At 38.9% G+C, this 8,705-nt stretch overlaps 1 pseudogene; it reads left to right on the top strand.

Moving 5' to 3' along the window:
• The first annotated feature begins 2,923 nt into the window (after window positions 1-2,923).
• Window positions 2,924-3,786, top strand: LOC124504139 (60S ribosomal protein L6-like; annotated as a pseudogene).
• Window positions 3,787-8,705: the final 4,919 nt, after the last annotated feature.

Here is an 8,705-nt window from a genome sequence, read left to right as displayed (position 1 = left end):
CTGTACAAGTCAGCTGTTCAGTTTCAGGCATCAAAGCCTGTGATAGAAGTCAAAGATGATGTTTTCCAATACAACCCTTTCTGGTGATGTAGTTAATAGAAATACTTGGATCACTTTACTTTTCTTCAAAGCACTTATTTCCACCTGTAATACTAGTTTATCACTCGTTTCTCTGCCTATTGTCTCTTTCTACTTGAATATAAGCTCCCTGTGAGCAGGGAATTTGATTGCTTTGTTTACTGCTAGATTCCTAGTGCCTTGCACACAGTAGGTATTCAGTAGACATTTGTTAAAAATAAGGACATAACCATAAATTGGAGAAGACAAAGGTGATTATCAGTCTCTTCACTTCCTTGACTCTATATTTCCAATATATAAGTATCTAAAGTTGAGGATGAGTGGTTTAGGAAGGGAAGGTAGATGGTTTATTATAGATCATATTGGGTTTCAGGTGCCCAAAAGACATCTTCATGGAGATGTCAACTGCAAATTTAGATTGAAAAGCTGAAGCTAAAGGGATACTTTTGTGCTGAAGGAGAGACTGAAAATTCATTAGCATCTATGTAAGTATCTGGCGTAGGAAAAACAGTAGGCAGATTTTGTAGTATGAAATGATCAGTGTACTGAAGATTGAATTCTTGACACACTAATATGGAACTTAAAATATTTTTACATAATTATGGCCTTCTAAGTAAAGAACACTAAATAAAAGAACAAACATTGGATGTTACAGAGTGATTGAATAGAGACTTCCATAGATAGAGATTTATCTCCAGGAGTATTGTTTTTATATTTTAAAAGGGGATAAAATCCCTGGGGCCATCTGTTTATAATTAAAAAGATTGTAAAACAGTAGGGAGCAAAGATTTATCTCAGTCTTTCTGGAGGGAAAGTGGTAGCTTAGGGATAGTTCCTATAGGAGCTTCCAGATTCATAATTTCAGGATTCTTCTCTGTGGTACCAAAGAAAAAATTATCTATGCATGCAGGGTTATATCTGACCCCCATTAGCACCTTGAAGGGAGGTACTGGGGCATGGGGAACCAATACATTTGTTGCTGTAACATAATAATACTATACCTTTGATAGAAAAACCTAATGTTTGATTTCAGGACAAAATAAATACTTTAAAAACATTGACTAATATTTATAAGGCCATTGAGAGGAAAAAAAACATGCAGATGATTGAGAACGGGAAAAGATGGTATCTTAGAAGATAACTGAGTTTTCAAGTATTTGAACTCTCAAGTAGAAGACAGATTTAATCTAATTTTAATCTAGATCATAAAGAGCTGTATAAAGGTCAGTTGTTTCACATTATTGGGAGGCAAGTTCTGGTACAAAAAGGGAAAGCATTTTTATCAAAGTTTTCAGTAATGGACCACAGTCCCCAAGAATTTAAGAAGTAATATGTTGTAATGAAAAGAACAGTAGATGAGGAATAGGACACTTCCTGGGATTTTTTTTTTTAATACTCATAGCCATGTTTTTGGGGGACATTATCATATTTGAATCTCTGTTTCCTCATCCTTAATCCATTTAACAGGCCTGTCCTGAAGATCAATCATGTAAAAGTATTGACATACAAAAATTTATAAGTTTATAAATGCCAAATGAATCTGAAATAAAGTATCCTGAATTAAAGTATTAAAGGAGAGACAAGGTGGCCAGTTCTCAAGCCATCTTGGATGTCTGACATTCTGATGACTCCAACCCCAGGTATCTCCTCATGGAAGACACCAGTGGGGACCACCCAACTGAGTCCAGTCAACACACAGAACCATGAGAAACAATAATAAATTGTTGTTTTAAATTGAGGAGTAGAGCTACATGAATATATAGAGAGATATATAGATAAATATGTATCTTAGTGTATTTCCTGTGTGAACTGGGAATATATAAGAAACTACACCACCTGAAGATTCCCAAACCCAATCATCTGGATATGTTTTGCTAAAAGTATATCCTTTTTTCTTATCTCAGAGTTATTTGTAACTTTTTAAACTTTATGTGCTCATTTTTCCCAAGCTTCCAACACAGTTCTCTGTGGAATAACTTCACTGTGACTCCAGCTACCTGAGAGGACATAATTCAGTGTTCCTTTCCAAAGCAATTTATGGTTACCAGGGATGTGCTGAAAATATATTGCATAGGGAGAACACCTGGGTTCCCCTTATAGTGTTTTCTTTGCTTAAAAAAATAGAATTATGTAAAGAAAAAGAAATATATGTTTTCATTCTTTGAGAGGGGACATAAGCACCTGAGAATTGCATGAGACTATGTCTTACTTTTGAGGAAATGGCCCAATTTGGGCATCCTTTTCCTAAGATTGAGTGCTGATGTTATTTCACCATGGGACATGGTTTCTCAGCAAGGAGGTATGTGATAGATGTGTGTGTATATATATATCTCTATCTATCTATCTATCTATCTATATATATCTGCCCTTAACTTGTCAAAATGCTTTCACATATATTAATAAAATTAGAGTATTAAAGTGAGTAAGAATGTCAGACAAAAGCAAGTCTAATTTCTTCATTTTCCAAATAAGGACAATGGAGGGTAGTAGGTAAAGTGATTTGCTCATGGCCATTTAGCTAGTTGGTGGCAGAATCCAGATTCTTCAGTTTCTGTCCACTTATCATTTCTGTCTTGGGAGACCCCTCTGGTCAATACAGCAGCATTTGTTTGTCTAGTTTTACAATGAGTGAATTAAGGAAGGATATCATTATGTTTGAGTGATTTAATTCAGGTCAAACAGGTAATTTAAACCATAACCCCAAACACTGCTAAGACCCTTTATCATCTCAGCAATTCCATTCCTAGGCATATAAGGCAAAAAACAGAACAGAACAGAACAGAACAAAACAAAACAAAACAAACATCCACATGAAAACTTGTACATAGCTTTCCCATCTTGCAAGATGGAAAGCGAAAAAGCTGAGAAGCCAGATACTAAGGAGAAGAAACCTGAAGCCAAGAAGGCTGATGCTGGTGGCAAGGTTAAGAAGGGTAACCTTAAAGCTAAAACATCAAATAAGGGGAAGCCCCACTGCAGCCAAAACCCTGTCCTAGTCAGAGGAATTGGCAGATATTCCTGATCGGCTATGTACTGGAGAAAGGCTACGTAAAAGAGGAAGTATTCAGCAGCTAAATCCAGGATTGAAAAGAAAAAGAAGGAGAAGGTTCTTGCTACTGTCACAAAACCAGTTGGTGGTGACAAGAATGGTGGTACCTGAGTGGTTAAACTTCACAAAATGCCTAGGTATTATTCTACTGAAGATGTGCTACGGAAGCTGTTGAGCCATGGCAAAAAACCTTTCAGTCAGCCTGTGAGGAAACTGCAAGCTAGCATCACTGCTGGACCATTTTGGTCATCCTCACTGAGCGCCACAGAGGCAAGAGGGTGGTTTTCCTGAAGCAACTGAGCAGTGGCTTGCTACTTGTGACTGGACCTCTGCCCCTTACTCGAGTTCCTCTGCGTAGAACACACCAGAAATTTGTCATCACCTCCACCAAAATTGATATCAGCAGTGTGAAAATCCCCGAACACCTCACTGATGCTTACTTTAAGAAGAAGAAGCTGCATAAACCCATACACCAGGAAGGTGAGATCTTCGGCATGGAGAAAGAGAAATACGAGATTACAGAGCAGCGCAAGGTTGATCAGAAAGCTGTGGACTCGCAAATTCTGCCAAAAATCAAAGCTGTTCCTCAGCTTCAGGGCTACCTCTGCTCTATGTCTGCTCTCGTGAATGGCGTTTACCTTCACAAACTGGTGTTCTAAATTTCTTAAAAAGAACCTAATTAAATAATGGATCTATCAAAAAAAATTTGTACATAAATGCTGACACCATTCACGATAGACAAAAAGTGAAAACAACCCAAACGTCCACCAACTGATGGGTGGATACACAAATTATGGTATTTCCACGCAACGGAATATTATTCAGCAATAAGAAATAATGAAATAGTGGTATATTCTACAACATGGGTTAGTTTTGAAAACATTAAGTATAAGAAACCAGATGTTAAAGGTCACATATTGCATGATTCCATTTATATGGAATATCTAAAATAGGCAAATCCATAGAGTCAGAAATTGGATTAGTGGTTGCCTGGGGCTGGGGGTAGTGGGAGAACAGGGTGACTAATAAAGGACATGTGGTTTCCTTTTGCAGTGATGAAAGTGTTCTAAAATTGATTGTGGTAGTGACTGCACAACTATGTGAGTATACTGTTGGAAAATGTCATCAAAAAGACATGACTACTGATTAACCCATGAGCCAGACCTGGGCACTTGGAGGCACCTTACCCACTCCCCTCTCCTTGGAATGTGGGTTCTGCTTGCCTTTCCCATTCCCAGAGGCTGCTTCAAAGACAAATCCTTGGGATGGTGATGTCATGTTGGAAACACTTACATGGTATATGCGACTGAGCCTCGTTAGGGCCTCTTTATAAACTTCTAAGATTTGGAGGGCTGATGCAGGAATCCATTCATCTTGCAACAGCCCAAGACAAGTTTCATATGCAGGTTCCCTTTGATTATTACAACTGCTACCTATTAATCTGGGAGTGGCCTACCTCTTTCTTTAGTTTCTTCCTGCCTTCTGTTTTTGGGGACTAGTTTCAGATTATACCTTGGAAGCTTCTGAGAGGGTTGCAAACCAACATATACGATTAAATTATTTTCCTTAAATGGGTCAACTTTATGGTATGGGAATACCTCAATAAAGCCATTATGAGAGAGTCAGAGAGAGAGAAAGAGAGACAGACAGACAGAAAGATAGACAGACAAAGGGAAAAGAAGACAGCTCTTCATCATGATCAAGGAAGCCAGGATTGAATTTAAAAATGGCACATTCTACAATACTGAAATATGACAGCTGGATAACTCCACTAAAGTGAGACACAAATGAGTTAGTTAAGATTGTGATTTATTCCTGACAGGTCAGATTTGTCAAAAGCAGTATTTTCTAAAGTGTGGTAAGCATTGTCTTGATGGCACACATGATGATATTAAGGAGTACTCAGATTTTAATTACTATGAAATTAATTAATTGATGTGGATATTCCATTTGTGGTGGTAATATAAAATTTTCTTTGAAATTTATTAATCTTAATTAAAATAAATTAATCTAAAGCAACAAAAATATACAAATAATTATATAGCTGTAAAGAGGATATGGTAAAAAATTATGAAGATGGTTCATGAACAATTCACTTTTGGGAAACTCTAGTCTAGAGTAAACTTCTCCCAATACTCAGATTATTCTCCAAACTTCTTCAAGGTTAGTGAATTTTTGGTTACCTAAAGGGAGGATTAGGTGTGTGGGGGTATATGGCTCGAGATCACCTGTTCTGAAACCAGGGGGCACATGGCTTAAAATGGCAAATCAAAAGTAGCTCACTTCTATGTGAAAGACTGTATCTCATATTTGATTCAGTGATACAGTGAAAAAAATAAGGGCTGTTAGTTCAAAGAACTTGGATTTGAATATTTGCTGTGTGAATTGTTAAGCTTTGAACACATCACCATATCTCTGACTCCATGTCTTATGTGGGAAATGGAAATACTAGGACTTATTTTAATAGCATGGTTGTGAGGATTAACTGAAAAACCATGTAAGTGACATATCTCACCTTACATAGAGTACATAATTAAAGACTGGTTTCCTTACTTTCATTGTAGGCTATACAATCACATTCCATGGAACAGAGTGGAAAGTTGATTGGCTGTGTCATTCTGTCAAGAAGATACATGTTAAGGCTCTTGTAAGGGTTGAAGGGTGATCCCCTCTGGTCTTTCCAAGTCAAGTGCAGTTATTGGTCAGTCACACTCCAGGAACAATTAGCACAGTCTCTGGACAAAATTCACTTCCTTTCAAAAGATTTCTCTGTTTAACTCTGCCATTCTGATTACAATTCTAGACTCTTTGGTTGCTATGCAGAATGTGTGTGTGTGTGTGTGTGTGTGTGTGTGTGTGTGTATGCGTGGTGACTGCATCTTCTCTGCATAATGACTAGAAGATCATCCAGGGAAGCCAGATACTTCCTACTAGAGGAAGCTGATCACCAAGAACCTGGTAGTTTAGAACACTTATAGATGGAGCAGAAATGACTTCTTCCTAAGTACCATTGTATCTTTCACATAAATTACATAATTGGGTCTTTACTCAATATGCACTATGAGGAGATAGAGAATGGGCTTTGCAGTTTTACATACTTGCATGTACCTTCTCTAAGTTTTACTGGCTTTAGGACCAGTACAATCATTTGCTTCTCTTAGTCTCAGAATTCTTTTTGATGAAAAAAGAAGATAAAAGAAAGGGAGAGAGGGAGGAAGAAAGGAAGGAAGGAAAGAGGGGAAGAAAGAAAGGGAGGGAGGGAAGAAGGAATGAAAGAACGAATGAAGGAAAGGAAGGAAGGAAGAAGATTAATATCTTTTTTTGTGTGTGTGAGTGTGTGGATAATGTCTTTTCCACCAATATGTGAGAATAAATAAAAATGAGGTAATTTGGGAGAGAATTAGAGTAGTCACTTTGTATTTTTGTGCCTTCTATTCTTCCCTCCTCTTCTTTTGACTCAAGTTTGGAGGTTAAAAGCACTTGTTAAGTAACTAATCTACTTAGATATGATGGGTAGAGATTACAAAAGCCATAAGGGCAGAGTTCTTATCATTGAAAACAACTACCGCTTAGATTAGACAAAAACGTGTTTAACATAAATTGCATTGTGGAGCAATGGTCAGGAACTGTATGTAAAAGCTAATAAAAAATCCTTATAAATATCACTGGGAAGCTTCTACTGAGAGGATCTTCTTTCTCCTATATCACCTCATTACAGTGACATTTCAGTCAATATATTTTTGACTTGATGCATGAGTGGCTTTGTTCCTAAGGCAGCGAATACTGTTTCACCAGCAAACTTGTCATACTTAGAGAAACAGCAAGATGGGGCTGTATTGTTATTGTCACTTTATAGTGAGGGAATGAAGCCTCACTGAGGTAGAGTAACCCACCCAGAGTCATATAACTAGGGAGGGAGCCCCCAGAATCTGCTCTATGCAATCCTAGAGACTACTCCTTGTCACCGTGTGTCACAGCCTCCCCAGGTAGGTTGTCTGGCAGATGGCATGTGTGAAAGGCATTCTGCCGGTTTTCAGAAATGACAGGATAAAAGCCTTAGTAAGTTCTGAAAGGACAGACATCATGCACATAGATCAGAGGCATGGGCTAGCTAAGGTTGCTACTGGAGCACACTTTGGGGATGGCACTGATTCCAGGTTTAAAAGAGCACAGCACGTGTTCAAAGAGCAAAGCCTGGGTGCTTGGTTCTGAAATAATTAACTTTCTTTTGTTTTTCGGTTTGAGCAGACAAAAGGGACCCTGCCATCAGCTTCCTTTTTCTAACTCTTATTAAAAACTCTGCAATTACAGCCCTCTGGGTTAATATTCCTGCCCACATGCACATGGAGACCAACTCTTTCCATTTGTTTGTGGAAAAGGCCATCATGATGTGAAGTAGGGAAAATGTTAATAGTCTCTATCTTTTGAAGAGCGATCTGTTTCTGAGAAACCATCCATTACATCTTGAGTGTGATTTTCAGCATAAGGCTGAGAATGTATGGTTTTTACTGCTTTTTTAAACTTTTGCAAGATGGATACTGTTTAAAAAATACTGTGATAGGGGCGCCTGGGTAGCTCAGTCAGTTAAGCATCCGACTTCGGCTCAGGTCATGATCTCACGGTTTGTGAGTTCAAGCCCCGTGTAGGACTCTATGCTGACAGCTCAGAGCCTGGAGCCTGCTTCAGATTCTGTGACTCCCTCTCTCTCTGCCCTTCCCCTGTTCACACACTCTCTGTCTCTCAAAAAATGAATAAATGTTAAAAAATTTAAAAAATACTGTGATAAAAATGCACATAGGGAAGGGTGGTGTTTGGATTCTGTGTGGTGAATGTTGGGGGTTTGTGGGGTTCTTTTCTTCAGTTGAAAGCTGATCTAGGCAAAGTAATACTTTGGATACATACAAGTTTGTCTTTGGGGCATCTCTTTCTCTCCTTTTTGTGAGCCTCTCTCTCCTACCTCCTGGAATCCCATTCCTTTACGAAATTGCTCAAGCAGCTTACTCTCTTGGATTTAATTCACACGTCAAACACTGTCCTCTGACACCAATACGCAGGGCTAGGGGTTCAATTTTGTAGAAAAAAGAGTAGTGAAAAAAATCTCCATTTCTCTCATCTCAAGTGGAGCTGGCAGATCGGACTTTGTTTTTTTAAGTTTATTTGTTCTGAGAGAACAGAGATAGCATGAGTGGGGCAGGGGCAGAGTGAGGCGGGGAGAGAGAGAATCCCAAGCAGGCACAGCACTGCCTGCAGAGAGCCTGATGTGGGGCTCAAACCAACGAAGCCATGAGGTCATGACCTGAACTGCAGCCAAGAGTCAGACGCTCAACCAACTGAACTACCCAGGTGCCCCAGATCTCAGGCTCTGCTACTTAAAGCAGGGTCCTGGGACCAACAGCATAAGCACCACCTGGGAATTTGTGAAAAATGCAGAAGTCTGGGCTCCACCTCCAACTGAATGAATCAGAATCTGCCTTTTAACAAGATTCTCAGGTGATAAAGGTTGAGGAAGGTCTGCCCTGGAAACCCGCTGGTTTCCATGGGAGAGAAAATCCACGTTGGGATTTCCTAAGTATCATGT

This window comes from Lynx rufus, unplaced genomic scaffold (assembly GCF_022079265.1).
Source record: "Lynx rufus isolate CCGP_SWC_20201006 ecotype Redwood Valley unplaced genomic scaffold, mLynRuf1.p SCAF_8, whole genome shotgun sequence".
In the NCBI taxonomy this organism is placed as follows: Eukaryota; Metazoa; Chordata; class Mammalia; order Carnivora; family Felidae; genus Lynx; species Lynx rufus.
Note: the sequence above shows the minus strand (reverse complement) of the source record. Positions and strands in the feature narration are given on the sequence as shown.